Source organism: Melospiza melodia, chromosome 3 (genome assembly GCF_035770615.1).
Source record: "Melospiza melodia melodia isolate bMelMel2 chromosome 3, bMelMel2.pri, whole genome shotgun sequence".
In the NCBI taxonomy this organism is placed as follows: Eukaryota; Metazoa; Chordata; class Aves; order Passeriformes; family Passerellidae; genus Melospiza; species Melospiza melodia.
The window spans coordinates 41,331,350-41,344,892 of NC_086196.1; positions in this window are offsets into that span (position 1 = coordinate 41,331,350).

Consider the following 13,543-nt stretch of genomic DNA (forward strand, 5'->3'; position numbering starts at 1 on the left):
TAGTAGAAGGAAAATGAGTGAGGAGCTCATCTAAAGGGAAGTCTCTAACAGCTGAGCTTTTGTGATGCTTAGCTTAACAACTGAAGATGCCAGCACTGGCAGCTCTCTGCACTCCTGCTTCTTCAGCAGACCCTGTCCTCACTCAGCAGAGCTGGTGGATCTGCATCCTGCTTCTGCCCTGGGCATCCAGGGTCCCAGCTGAAATTCCAGGGTACCTAGAGAGTTACCATTTTTTACAAGATACCAAAAGCATAGAGAACAGCAGTTTTCTGTTAAAATTTTGATGCATGGGCAAATACTTCATTCTGTCTGTTCCCTCATAGGAATGGAAACCTCTAGCTTTGGTTCTTGGTGGTCCAGAAGAGTCAGTAGCATCTGTCCTAGCTGGATTTACCAGAATGTGTCAGACTTAAAAGGAGTTACAAAGTAGACTTTAGTTAAATCAGCATAACTTCCCTGTACAGAGTTTCTTACAGTACTGACCTAAAAAGGAAGCAGAAAATAAAAACTTGGAGTTTCCCTAGTCCCCACAAATCCCTGGGCTCTGTATTCTCTTTTTTTTTTTTTTTTTTTTTTTTTTTTTTTTCTGAAAGGCTGGGAAATAGATCTGTTTTCTTCAGAAAAGGATGAACTCCCTGTAGATTTCAAACTACATTTTCCTATCTCTGAGGATTATATCCTCACATTTTCTGAGGATACAATCCCTTCATTCATAAGGCAGAAAGGAAAGGTGAAAAACTCAGACTATTTCAGCATTCTCACCATCAGGCCACATCAAATCTTCATAATGAATCTGGGCTGTGCTGAGATTTTCAGCATGCTCCCAGGGACAGTGCCGTGGCACAGCAATGAAGGGACTATTCCCAGTGTCTGAGTAATCTTAGATTGTGATTTCCAGAAACGCGCCACTCCTCCTTTCCACCTGGTGGAAAGGCTGCTCCCTGTCACTGTGCATTCCCAGCCAAGCTCCAAAGACACACGTGAGAGGTGAAAAGCCAATATTCCAATCCCAGGAAGGTGTTCAGGCCAGCAGCTGCTGGAGCATGAACAGAGCATCCTTGCCGATGGGAGACAGGGATAACGGGGCGGTATCACCTGGGTGAGAGGAGAGGGTGAGTGACAGAGGGTATGGGGTACACAGCCAGAGCAGCAGCAGAGAGCTCTGCGAGACCTCAGAAGGGATCTGGAAAGATCTGGGAGGAGAAGAGTGCAGGAAAGAGGAAATAGAAGTGCAAGCAGAGAACAGAGCAAGCAGAGAGGTTTGCAATGTGCATGGAACAAGATCTGCATGGAGGATTTGGAAGGAAGCAAAGTCACAGTGCCAGAAGAGAAAGATGAGCCTTTTTTGGGCTGTTTGTGCGACAAAGCTGTGCCTACAGGTGCTGACAAAGGCCATTACACCCCTCAGTCTTGGTAACAGCCACTGAACGAGTGCTGATAGTAAACAAAGCATTTATCTCTATTCCAAACCAATGTTTCAGAGGAAGTTGTGATGGGGTAAGCTTTTCATGGAACTGCATTTGCAACGCTGCTTCTGATCACCTTGCCTTCTGTGCATCTATCAAAAGGTATTCAGGGAAGTTTTATTATCCTCAGTTAACTGTGCTCCACAAAATGCAAAGATCCCAAGATCATAATGAGAAAGGTCAAAATGTTTACATTTAAAATTTCCTTGCTGATAAATTATGTTTTAGCAAAATCAGTCCTTGCATTTGTGAATTTGTAATTTCCAGGAAAAAGTCTGTTTTTATGTGGGAAACATCTAAGTAAAACTTGAAATATCAGTTGAATTAAAGTTTCTTTCTGTTTATGAAAAAAAAAATCTTCAAAACAATAATGAATCAAGGAATAACATGTATTCAGGGTTTAGAAATGGAAGTAGAGATGCTCATATTCTAGATCAGGGTAATTTAAGGGGTTGTGAGGGACAATACACTGCAACAATGATCCAAGAAAAGCTGTAACATACATTGGTTGGTGCACATTAGTCTTCAATGACTTTCCCAGACTTTGCTGACTGCATTCTGGGAGGGCACCTCTAGGTCATGTTTCATTTTCTTTTTCCTATTGCAGCTTTCAAATCTCCCTCAGCTTCAGCAAAGCTAGAGAACTTGTAAAAAGAAAAGACCAGGAGAAAAAAAAAAAAAGGTAGCAATTTAACACTGGCCCTAGGGAAAAGTTAAAGGTTAGCAGGCTTGAATAGTTATCCACCACATATTTTCACCAATTGGAGACAGTATAAAAACTGGAAAAACAAAAAGAGTAAAGTTATTGTTGAAAGAATCCTACATGAGCATTCTTTCCACATTCTCACTGGCAGAAAGAGGGGGCAAAAGGATGCCACTATACTTGTGAATATCAAGTGGAAATAGAGTTTCAGATATTTGAAGAATATTTGTGTAGACTCACACATGCTCTCACATACACAAAAATATAGTCCCCTGCTGTCTGAAGACCAAGTACCAACCTATCTTCTCAGATAGATTTGAAATTCATAATTGATTTTAAGAAATTACTTGCTCAGATGCAATAGTAGGAGGGAAAATTGTTATTAATTTTTCTGTTTATTTACAGAATTTCTTAGAGACTTTATAGAAAGTAGAAATGAGTCCATATCAGCATGAGAAGGACTTGAGCTTTAGGAGCATTTAAATATCTGACTGAGAATTATGGGTGAGAGGATTTATATTAAAATGTCCTTGTTAGGGTAGCATGAAATTCTCAGGGGATTGGTTTTCCAAAACAGTAGAGGGATTTGTGATTGTTTTCAAGGACAATGTTTTCAACTGAGAAAACAGTCTCATTATGAAAAGCAGAAAATATGCATTTTTCTTCTCTGCTGCCTCATTGTTTCCTAGCAGACTATCCCAGCAAAAACAACTTTTGTTTTGAGTCTTTTGGTTTGCTTTTAACTTCTTTTATTTTCTGCTTCCTTCCTTTTTGTTTCCCAACCTTGGCAAGAAAATTTTTGTGACTGGCTCTTAACTTGAATTCTCTTCGGGAGGGGGCCAACTTCTCCACAATCACTTTTGGGTGCATATAAGGATTAATTCCCCTTTCTGAGTAAGAAAGTCTCAATTCTAAACTCCTGTAAGTAAAGATTGTGTAACTGGAATTGATCCTCAAAATAGAAAACAGAAAGAGAAAGAACTGTGAAATGGAAATCACGTACAGCAGGAATCCTTAATTTTTAGAACTTCCAGGTAAAGTCTAACCCCAGAGTGTGGATGATATTTAGGATGCTACCCATCTTTCTGATTTTCTTGCACAGTACTTAAAACTTGGAGCCTCTGTAGGAGATGTTGCTGTCAGGCCAGTCTCACTGTAGCTGTGAGCGCCTCCCCTGTCCTTTGTTTACCTGAAAGTTCCCGGTAAATGCAGGAGAGACAGAAGTCAGTAGGAAATGAGTGAATCAGTTGTCTGATGTTCTGTGTGTCACACAGCAGGAACGCCAGGATCTTCAGCAGTCCTTTTGCTCCTCACTGAGAGCATGGCTCTCTCTCTCTCTCTCATAATTGTCCTTTTAAGACAAGAAATGGTGCCTACTGCTGCAGCATTGCCAGAGCTTCCCCCTGGGTCAGTGTCATTTTTGGATGTCTGGTAAGAGTGGCTGCCAGCAGGACCAGAGAAGGCAAGCATCCCCTGAGCAATGCATGTAACCTGTGGCAGCTTTATTTGAAAACTGCTCGAGATTAGGCCTCTGCACTTCTGCAGCACCACACACTACCCAACATTCACTCTGGGAGAGTGCAACTGTCTTCCTTTTAGATCCTGTTTCCTTCCTGCCCTTCTGATGGTGCTCTGAGGGGAGCTTGGTCGGAGGCAATGATATCAAGGACAGCAGGCTGCACATCCCATGTGGACACTTTATTGAATCAGAAATAAAAAGGGCTTCAAGAACTCCCCCATGTCAGTTTAACCCCAGACCCAGAAGCAGGAAATATGTTGTCCTTTAGTCAGAGACAGGGTCAGTGATGTTTCTTTCTCTGATTGTGAAACAGGGAGTGTTGCATTCCCCTCTTGTATTTCCTGATAACAGCAATACCAAGTTGTGTTGTCAGATACCTCTCACTGGGGAGAGGTGCTGTCACATTTATCCTGCTGCCTCCCAAGGAGTGAACAGACCAGGACCAGGATACCCATCTTGTGCTTCCTCCTGGGTCAGAATGCCCAAGCAAGCTGCAAGCTCTGGGTTGCATTTCCAGGGCTCTCTGATGTAGATGATGTCAGTGGATGTGTGCCAGGCACCAGGAAACCACAGAGCTTCTGTCACACAGAAGTGTCACCAGAAGTGAGAGCACTCACGGTCATGGGGAGCTCCAAGTTGCAGATGATACCCTGGTATCTTAGTGAGATAGCTACCTCTTGTTCTTTCCAATGATTAAGCACATTGGTGCTGTATTACACAAGTGCATAAGGTGCTTATGTGATGTGGGGGACCAGCTGTGGAAGTGTGGTGAGATGGGGCTGGCCAGAGTCATTTCACCTCCACCACCAGCACTGAGCTTCTCCAGCCTGTGGAGAGGAGACAGAATCAGGAATTAGCACATGGAGTGCAGAAAGCACCTGGTTGTTTTGGCTGGGCTTTTTTTGGATGAATGTCACAAAGGATGAATATCCCCTGGGCCTCTTAGCTTGCTTCTCACCCTTCCCTTCAGGCTCACTCTGTGCACTCCTGCCCTTTCTCTCCTTCCACAGCTTCCATGGGCAACCTGTTCCAGTGTCTCACCACCTTCACAGTAAATGGTTTCTTCTTTATATCTAATCTAAACCTACTCTATTTCAATTTGAACCCATTCCCTCTTGCCCTGTCACTACAACCTTTTGAAAATAGTCTTGCCCCACCTTTCCTGTTAGTTTCTTTTAGGTTTTGGAAGGTGAAAATTAGGATACTCTGAAGCCTTCACTTGGCCAGGCTGAAGAACCCTAATTCTCACAGCCTTTTCTCGTAGGAGAGAGCCTTCATCCCTCTGATCAGCATTGGATCTGCCACATTGCAGCAGTCAGACAAATCCCAGCTGGGAATGACATCTCACTGGGCCAGCACTGAGAGCTCCTCTCTAATTATAATCACTGTCACATTGGTCATTTTTCCTACTCCATTTATATAGCATGACACTGTATGGGAATGTTCTGACTCCTGAGGAGGATATGGAAAAAGAGAAGAATATAGGAAGAAGCAAAGAGATAAGCATGATATGGCTGGCATATATTATCTTTATTTTTTCTGCAATACATTCTCTTGAATCTTATGCCTATATGGAAATACCTCTTGTTCTTTGTGAAGAATTTCTGCCCACACAAGAAGAGCTCTGTGCTGTCTGTGCTGCACTTTAAGACAACCTCCATGAAACATTTTTCTCAAGGCAGATCATCTAGTTAAAAATAAAGAGTATAAAAACCATATCTCCATTTCTAGCTCTTCTCTTTTCCATATGATAAGCACTGAAAAAGGGAAGTTTTGCCCCCTGACAATGTTCCTTGGCACAAGTGGTGCTTTACTTTCCAAGCAGCCCTCTTGAAACAGAAAGTTCTCCCTGCTAATGAAGGTAGCACTGTGGTTACTCAACTACAGCAAGCAAATGTCTGTGAAAACAAAAAAGTAAACACACATCAGTTGCTATGTTGTGCCAGTAACTGTAAGTTAATGTTCCTACAGCTAATAAACAAATAATGAGCAATTATATTTGGAAGGCACTGTAGCTAGTGCTGTCATGAAATATTGACAACTCTTGCTCTCTCTGTCTCCTAAAGAGAAGCGAAAGGCTGTAGGGACATCACAGGCTGTGATGCTCTGGTTACTATCTTTTTCCCAGTGCAGGAGTGATTGCTGCCCCAGCCAGCAGTGCCAGCTGCTGTGCTTGTACTGCTCAGGGCCAGAGCACAGTGATTGCCTCCAGGTCACAGTGCTCCTGCCACAGCCCTCTGTGCTCCCTGCAGTGCAGCTGGAGCCTTGGGACATGATCAGCATTTCCTCTGTGTTTTCTCAGTTCAAAGTGTCTGAAGCAATGATAGGAATGCATGGCAGCCACTGCAAAGGTACTTACAGAGCATGAGGCCACACGTGCAAGGTGAGGTCATGGGAAGCTGGTGCCTCTGGGGGACAGGCAGAGCCATGTGGAGTACAGGTAGGCAAACCTGCTGCAGATTTCCCACACTAGATCCTCAGGCCATCCTGAGGTGAGCTGTTTTCCCCATTGCACCCGAGCTTGGTTAACAGTTGGACTTGATGATCTTAGTGTTCTTTTCCAGCCCTAATGATTCCATGATTCAGAGGGAACCAGCCGCCCTATCCAAAAGACAGGAGATGAACCAGTGTTTCTGCAGTGGATGAGCAGGGGGCTCAGAGTCATGGCAGGACTGTGGTAACTGCATGCTGGATGAGGGTATGACAGCACAGCCGGCACACCATCCACTCCCACCCTCAGAGCCAATCCTCAAGGCTGGAAAAGACTTGAAGATCATTGAGTCCTACCATTAATCTGACTCTAACATTTCACCATTTTGTCATATGTGCCAGTGATCCTATCTTGTCATCAAAAGACCAGGCCTAGAAGATTTCCTGGAAATGGCACCATGACCCCAATTCTCATTGCCTTTGGGATGCAAGAGAGACTGCCATTTTGCTGAGGCCCAGAAGCATTTGGACATTACTCCAAGTACAGCACAACGGCATAGGATGGCCTTGAAGAGGCATGTCTCACTCTTCCCTGTCACTGGCTGCATTCCTGCTGCTTTCCCAAAGTCACTTAGGGAGCAGGTGGCCAGACACGGAGCTGGAGCCACCTGCAGAACTGCCAGAAAGAGAACACATTTACTAGAAACTGGCAGGTTGGCAGGAGCCAAGCTATCCCTTTGAAGAGAAACCCCCAATCCTCAGTTGCAGGAGGATATGAGCCAGCAGGGTTGTCCTGGCACCCGGTTGCATGCCCAGTCCTGCTCTCTCCCACATTACTCCTGGAATTTCCCCTCCTCTCAGTGTGTGGTAGGTGTCGTGTAGCGTCAGGGGAACAGGGAGTCCTCAGAATGCAGTGAGAGGGTTGGGGAGTTTGTCCCTTGCTGGCCCACCTCCCAGGGACAAGCAGGGAAACTGGGGCGACTCAATCAAAACTGCAAACTCAGTCCACAGAAATGAAAGCAACTTATCTGTGCCCCACCCTTCAGAAGGCACCAAGCCTGCTTTTACTTGTAGGAATGGAGTTCACACCTTCAGCAGAGCCTTCTTAACTTTCTCCAGAGTCAGGCTAGCCCTGTTTAGATAAACCTTTAGTGATTTCCAGAGGAAGACAAGAAGCCCTTTTAGTGTCAGTGTAACTAGGCCATCAGGCACCTCATCTGTGTGGGTAACAATCTTCAGCTAACAAGCCTTGGGCTACTGGCTGAGAGGGGAATTTTGGTTATGTGCCCTTTGACAAAGAAACCTGAACAAGCAGGTTGACAAATTCAAGTCAGAAAGCACCAAATGGCAATCACCTGCCTGCAGAGGATACTCAGAAATAAGTGTAAGAGATGCAGCCTAAGGATCCCAGTCTTGGGATCAGACAGACAGACAGACAGACAAAATGTGTTTCATTTTTCCTAGGTTAAGTCAGGAATAACAGTATCCATCATGATTCAGCATGCTTGTCATTAAGAACAATATTCTACCTGGACTGTAACAGGGGAAAAAAAAAAAAAGGAAAAAAGAAAATGCAGTTTAAAGAATTAGATTTGAGGATTGGCCCTGGACTCACATCTCAGGCTCCAGCTGTGTCTGGTCACTGACAGCAGCTGCTCTTTAAAGCTTTAATCTAATCTCATAAGAGAAACTCATCTAAACTGAACCCACCGCACTGTAAACTGGGGAAAAACATATTTATGTAAGGATTTATACTTTGTGCACACTTTTGCATTTTATTCCTGCTAGAAAAATGTTACTTTTCCACCAGCTGATGGAAAACACCTCAGGAAAACACCAATTGCAGCTTCCTCTCTGTCCATCAGCACAGTGCCAGGGTACTGATGATGTGACTGATGCCTCTCCCAACAGGATTGTCATCCACTTCCATCATACTATAGCAGTGTTTGCTTTGGTGAGAGCATTCATCTGTGCTGGACAAGATACTTCCCTATTCTCTCTATTCCCTGTTTTTAATCTAGCAACACTTTTGGTAGCATCTTTGTTTGCTGTCCAGCTTCTCAAGAAAGCAAATAAACAGACTTTTGTCGTTGGAAAAACCCAGCATGAACCGTGAAGGCCACAATGAAGAGACAGAGGGTAGAGATGCTGAGATGAAAAAAACATACAAAGCTTGTGGAGAGGTGAATGTCTTTGAAATGCAGAAGGCCTGGCCCTTAGGCAAATGAAAGCAAGGAGGGAGCCAGTTGCAATGCAATCCTGCCTGATTTACTTTTAAATGTGGGGAATTTTCTCCTGGTATTCTTGCAAAGTATCTTGTCCAAATATGCAAACCCCCTCCTCTTGTCTGTGTCATCTCTGCATTGTTTTCTTGAAGATGCCTTTTGTTTCTTCACTTGATATCCTGAATAAAAGTCACTCTACTTTTTCCATAACAGTGTTACTTTTTATAAAAGCTCTGTAGGGAATATCCTGCTCAACAGGCTCTGGAGTCACAGGCAGTGCCTGCCTTCTGTAGGACTCCATCCCCTTCAAGAGTAATGCAAGGGTACTTGAAATTAGTAGTGTATTCCCGTTTGGAGACCACACCTGAAAGCTGCCTTTACTTAAAACGATGGGCTAGCATGGAGAACCTGTATTGGCCATGCCTACATGTCCCAAAGCAAGCTATCCAGAAAAGTGCAGCATTTTTAATGTTTCTTGCTGTATGTATGTAAAATAAGGGAATGTAGGACACAGCATTGATCTTGGTTCAGCACTGGCTGCCATTCTGGGACTTGCCCTGTGCCTCAGCTTGTGACCCAGTACTCAGTGCTCTGCAATAACAGGTTTGGTCTCCTCTGAGATTCAGCCCAGCCTTCTGGCCTTTCAGAAGCCTCTCAGAGCAGTCATCCTACACCTGCTTGCATAGAAATCCTATACTTCTTTGCAAAAATGCTCTACAAGGCATCGCCCCAAGGACCAGCAGAGAGGACTGTGTTTTCAAACCTGGGCTCTCACAGGTCCTGGGAGTGCTCAGCCCTGCCCAAATACTCAGATGTACACACTGGCCAGTGAGAGAGCATCTTGGCATGCTGTGCACCTGACTTAGTACAGAAACACCCAGAACAAGCAAAAAACCCAACCAGAACCATTGCTGGAAATGCCTGAGGCAAATAAATCTGTCGACTCATTATATGTAAAACCTTTCCAGCAATATCAGGTCAGTTAGAAGTACGGAAAGTTTTAACTAACATGGTTATGCCACTAAAAGCGCTAACATAGATTCAGTTATAGCAATATAAATTGCTTTTTACTCAGGTTTACTTTCCATAATGAAATAACTATACTAGAATACTGCAAGATGGAGTTCCTCCTGTGGAGTCTTTGAGGCTGTTAGAAGACATGGTAACAATGTCCAGCTGCCTATTTTCTGGATAGAAAGCCAAGGCTATCTCAGTCTTAGTAGCTGCAAGAGCCTCCTATCTGGGTAAAGTGGCACATTCACAGCAACACCGTGGTGCAAAAAAAGCTTGTTCAAGTATTCATAGGCTTGAATCTATATACAGTTTTAATGGGAAAACACAGAGAGATTTCTGATGAAGTGCCAGAGCCTGAGGAGAGGAAGGAAGATTGAGAGACAAGTGCCTGGGATGGCTGGAGTCCTGAGCCAGGGAAGACAAGGGTTTCATGGCCCCTGCTTGTCTGTCACGAGAGGGATGGACAGATTATGACACTTGTTAATGAGTATTTGACTGTGAGGTTTAGCTAGGAAAGAGGTGAACAGAATCTCAGCAGCGCCATTTGGAGACTCTAGACAGAAGATAAGGTAAAACCCTTTTGCCAATGATCTTAAAGGCAAGGAAACCTAGAGTTCTTCACTGAGAAAGCAATAAAAATTGAGGCTGTTGTTATGTATGGGTGACACACATTCATAATATGAAGGAAAGAACCAGAGGAAAGTGAGGGTGGAGCTGCAGGCAGTGTTCTGAGACAATCTCACAGCCTGTGGCCACTGAAAGAGGAAGGTCCCAGCCCACCCCCCACTGCCTCCTTTCTCTCCTTGGCCAGATGTTGCCTCTTCCCCTGCCCTGCTGGCTTTCAATTCACTACCATAAATTCACCCCAAAAAATCCTGGAGGGAAAAAAAATCCAAGCTAAAAACCTCAGAGGACATTTTCTGCAGGGTTAGTGCATTGAATTGGCCCAAAGAAATATCTGGCGAGCTGGCATTCCTGGGGATCAGTGAGGGAATGGCAGGAGCTAGAAAAGATGGGGCAACACAACAATCCCCTCCTGCAACCCTGAGAGGTGAGATTGGCTACATTTCCCTATGTAGTGCCAGCCTGAGAAGCTGCAGAAGAGGTAGGGAAGGGAGATGAAGAGATAGGCTGGGGTCCTTGGGGAAAATGACCTGGCAAGAGGGGAAGGAAATTCAGAAAAGAGCTTTCTGACAACAAAAAGAGAGTCTATGTGCTGGTGGAGAGGTAGGAGCAAGAGCAAATTAATTTATAAATGTTTCATTAAGATTCAGAAAGAACAAGCAAATGAATTTTGTAAGGCTGCAGGAAGTCAGCCTGGCCATAGAGTCAGACAAAGGGATCCTCAGCTAGGACACAGAGCAGGTAATGAGGATCAGGAAGCAGTGCTGGGTGAAGGAAAGAGCTCAGCAACGCTGGGGAGAGCACAGTGCCTCAAGAAAATCAAGTGCCCTAAATGTCAGATGCAGTGTGTGGGAGGACAGGACTGTGCTGGAAGGCAGTGTGACAGAGGGACACCAAAGAAGTAAACAGCTGTGAGATTACAGCAAAACATTGATGAAATATTGAGAAAGGCGGAGAGTTGACAGTGGTCAAAGACCAAGGGAAGGGCATTAGGAAATGAGGAGAGGAGATGACAGGAGAAGGAGGGAATGTGGAATAGAAGCTAAAATGGGAAGGAGAGGCAGACACAGATGCACTTAATGATTATGTGAAGTGACTACAGCACCATAATTAATACTGTTTTAGCCTCTGGCATATGACGAGCAACACACATTGTAAGTAATCCCAGTCTGATCCTCTGACTGACTCCCAGACTTTTATCCCTACCCATTCCACCCATTTCCCTGCCTATTTTGGTGCCTGGTCCATCTGCACTTATGTAGGCATCTGCCTTCTCTATATTTCCTGGATTTAGGAGTAGCCAGGGGTCCCCATGTATATTAGCACCATTACTGTCTCAGCTTAAACCTGGTAGTGCTCTGCATCAGCCTTTAGCACAAATCTTTCTCAAGTCGTTGTTCTAGACATGCTCAGTGCTGACTGTCCCTGGGGAAGATCCAGCGAGGTTTCTCCTGAGGATGTGCAAACTGAAATTTCTCCAAAAGCTTCTATATTTTGACCAAATTTGGGCAGATTATTCCAAATTATTCTGTCTGAAAGCCATTTGCTAATGAGTAAGCCCTGCTCCAGCATGTTGGGATGCTGCAATTTGCCAAAATTAGATGTCTGCCAAAATTGTGGGCTAAACAGTAATCTCACTCTTGCAAAGGGTTTTGGCTGCAGGCTCCTTCATGTTCCTAAGGAAAACTCATCCCAAAGCAGCCACTTGGGCATGAACAAATTGAGCCTGGAAGCTGAAAGTCTTATGAGCAGCATCAGTGTGGGGGTACCAGTCGTTGGTTTCTCTGGGTCTGGATTGAAGGCACTTGAGACAGTAATTTGTATTTGGACTCAAGTGTTTATTATTTCTTATCAGCAAAACAGTCTCACTACTCTGAGTTTGGCAGCTTTTCATTAGAAGGCACAAAATGGCTAACAATCTCTTGTTACAAGTTTTTTTAAGACTAAACTATCCAATTAAGAACTGACACCTAGATTATTTTCCCTTTTAACCCAATAACTGATCCCAAAGAGCCCGCAATGCAGACTTTTCTGCCCAGTAACAAAATGCAACCCAAACCCATGAAGAAGAAACCCAGGACAACATCCTGAGCCCTCCATCTTGCTTCCATCCACAACATACTAAAAATCCCAAAACCTAAATTTCTCACCAAGTGATACACCTACACCACTCTCTATAATCTATTTCACACTTTTGTGGATTCTAGTCTACCTTGAAGTCTTCTAGTCTAGTCTTGAAGTCTAGGAAACTTTCTCCATGAATGAGGGTCAAAGTCAGTGCTCCCCTGGGGATCAGAGCACCCTAGAGCAGACAGAGAAATATTCCAAGTGCCCTGGGTTTCCACATGTCAGGAAGCATAGATCTTCTGTGGACATCTTCCCACACTACCTCATGGTTTTGTTCTGCTCCTACATCCAAGAAGCATCTTCCTCCCAGCAGAGCTCTCGCATACTGCCTCTCTTTCCTTCCAAAATCTGCACTCCAGATTGCATTCTTCTCTCTGGTTTCCACACCCAGGAGCAAACTCTACTCCCCTCAAGCACAATATCAGAGAACCACTGGCCCTCAAGGTGGGTGATGTCACCATGAAGGCACCTGGCCATACTTGTCTGCCACCAATAGGGTATGAACAGGTACAATAAAGGGAAAGACAGCCCTGGGGCCTGTGGTCTGCAGCAAAGAAATACAGATGAAAGGTGAAGGAAGGCAAGGGAGATGTTTTCTGTCCCCTTTCTCCGCTGGGCACAGACAGCATGTGTGGACACCCCAGCAATGCATGGTGCAGGGCTGATTTTGTTTGATGTTATCCAGCTGGAGTAAGCAGCCCAAACTGAGAAAATGCCTGCCAGCTTAGTGGGAAAAAGTGGGACTTAGAGCTTCTCCTCTGACTATGAGGAGGTCAGCTGCCATCTTAGGGCTGCTGTGCCACTTAGGAAAGTCAATGACACCAGCAACCCTCTGTCTTGTCTGTAGCATAAGGTGGGAGCAGGTGAGCAGTGCAGAGCACATCTGATTGAGGATGAAATAAAGATCAAATAAACACCTTTATTTATGCCCTGAGGAGGCCAAGGCACCCCAGGCTCAGGTTCATGTGTGCTAGGGCCATCTGCTGCAGGGTGCTCCTGACACTTGGCCAGGCCATGGGGATGCCTGGCTGAATTAGGACCTTTGGTACTGAGTGGGACCTTGTCTTATAGAAGGACATGAATTTTGCAGCAAGGGGTGTCTGAAGCGCCCATGGGAGCCCTAATGTTTGTTTATCAGGGCCTCAAACTTTTCTCTGCTACTCAGGGGAGCAAAAGCCATTCATGACTGCTGTCCAACACAACAGTACCCAAAGCACAGTCCTGTTTATCTTCCCTGCTCTGTGGTGAGGAGGGCAGAGAGGGGAGGGAGGAAGATGCAGTGCCTGGCTGGGAGTCAGCAGGGCTGGTAGGGAGCAGGGAGTAGGCAGAGAGGCGGGAAAGGAGGCCCAGGGGATAGAGAAGGAGTTTCTAAAGGTCAATTAAGGAAGAAGGCAAGGGAGAATGGAGAGCTGACATGAAGTAGTGAGGATGAGGT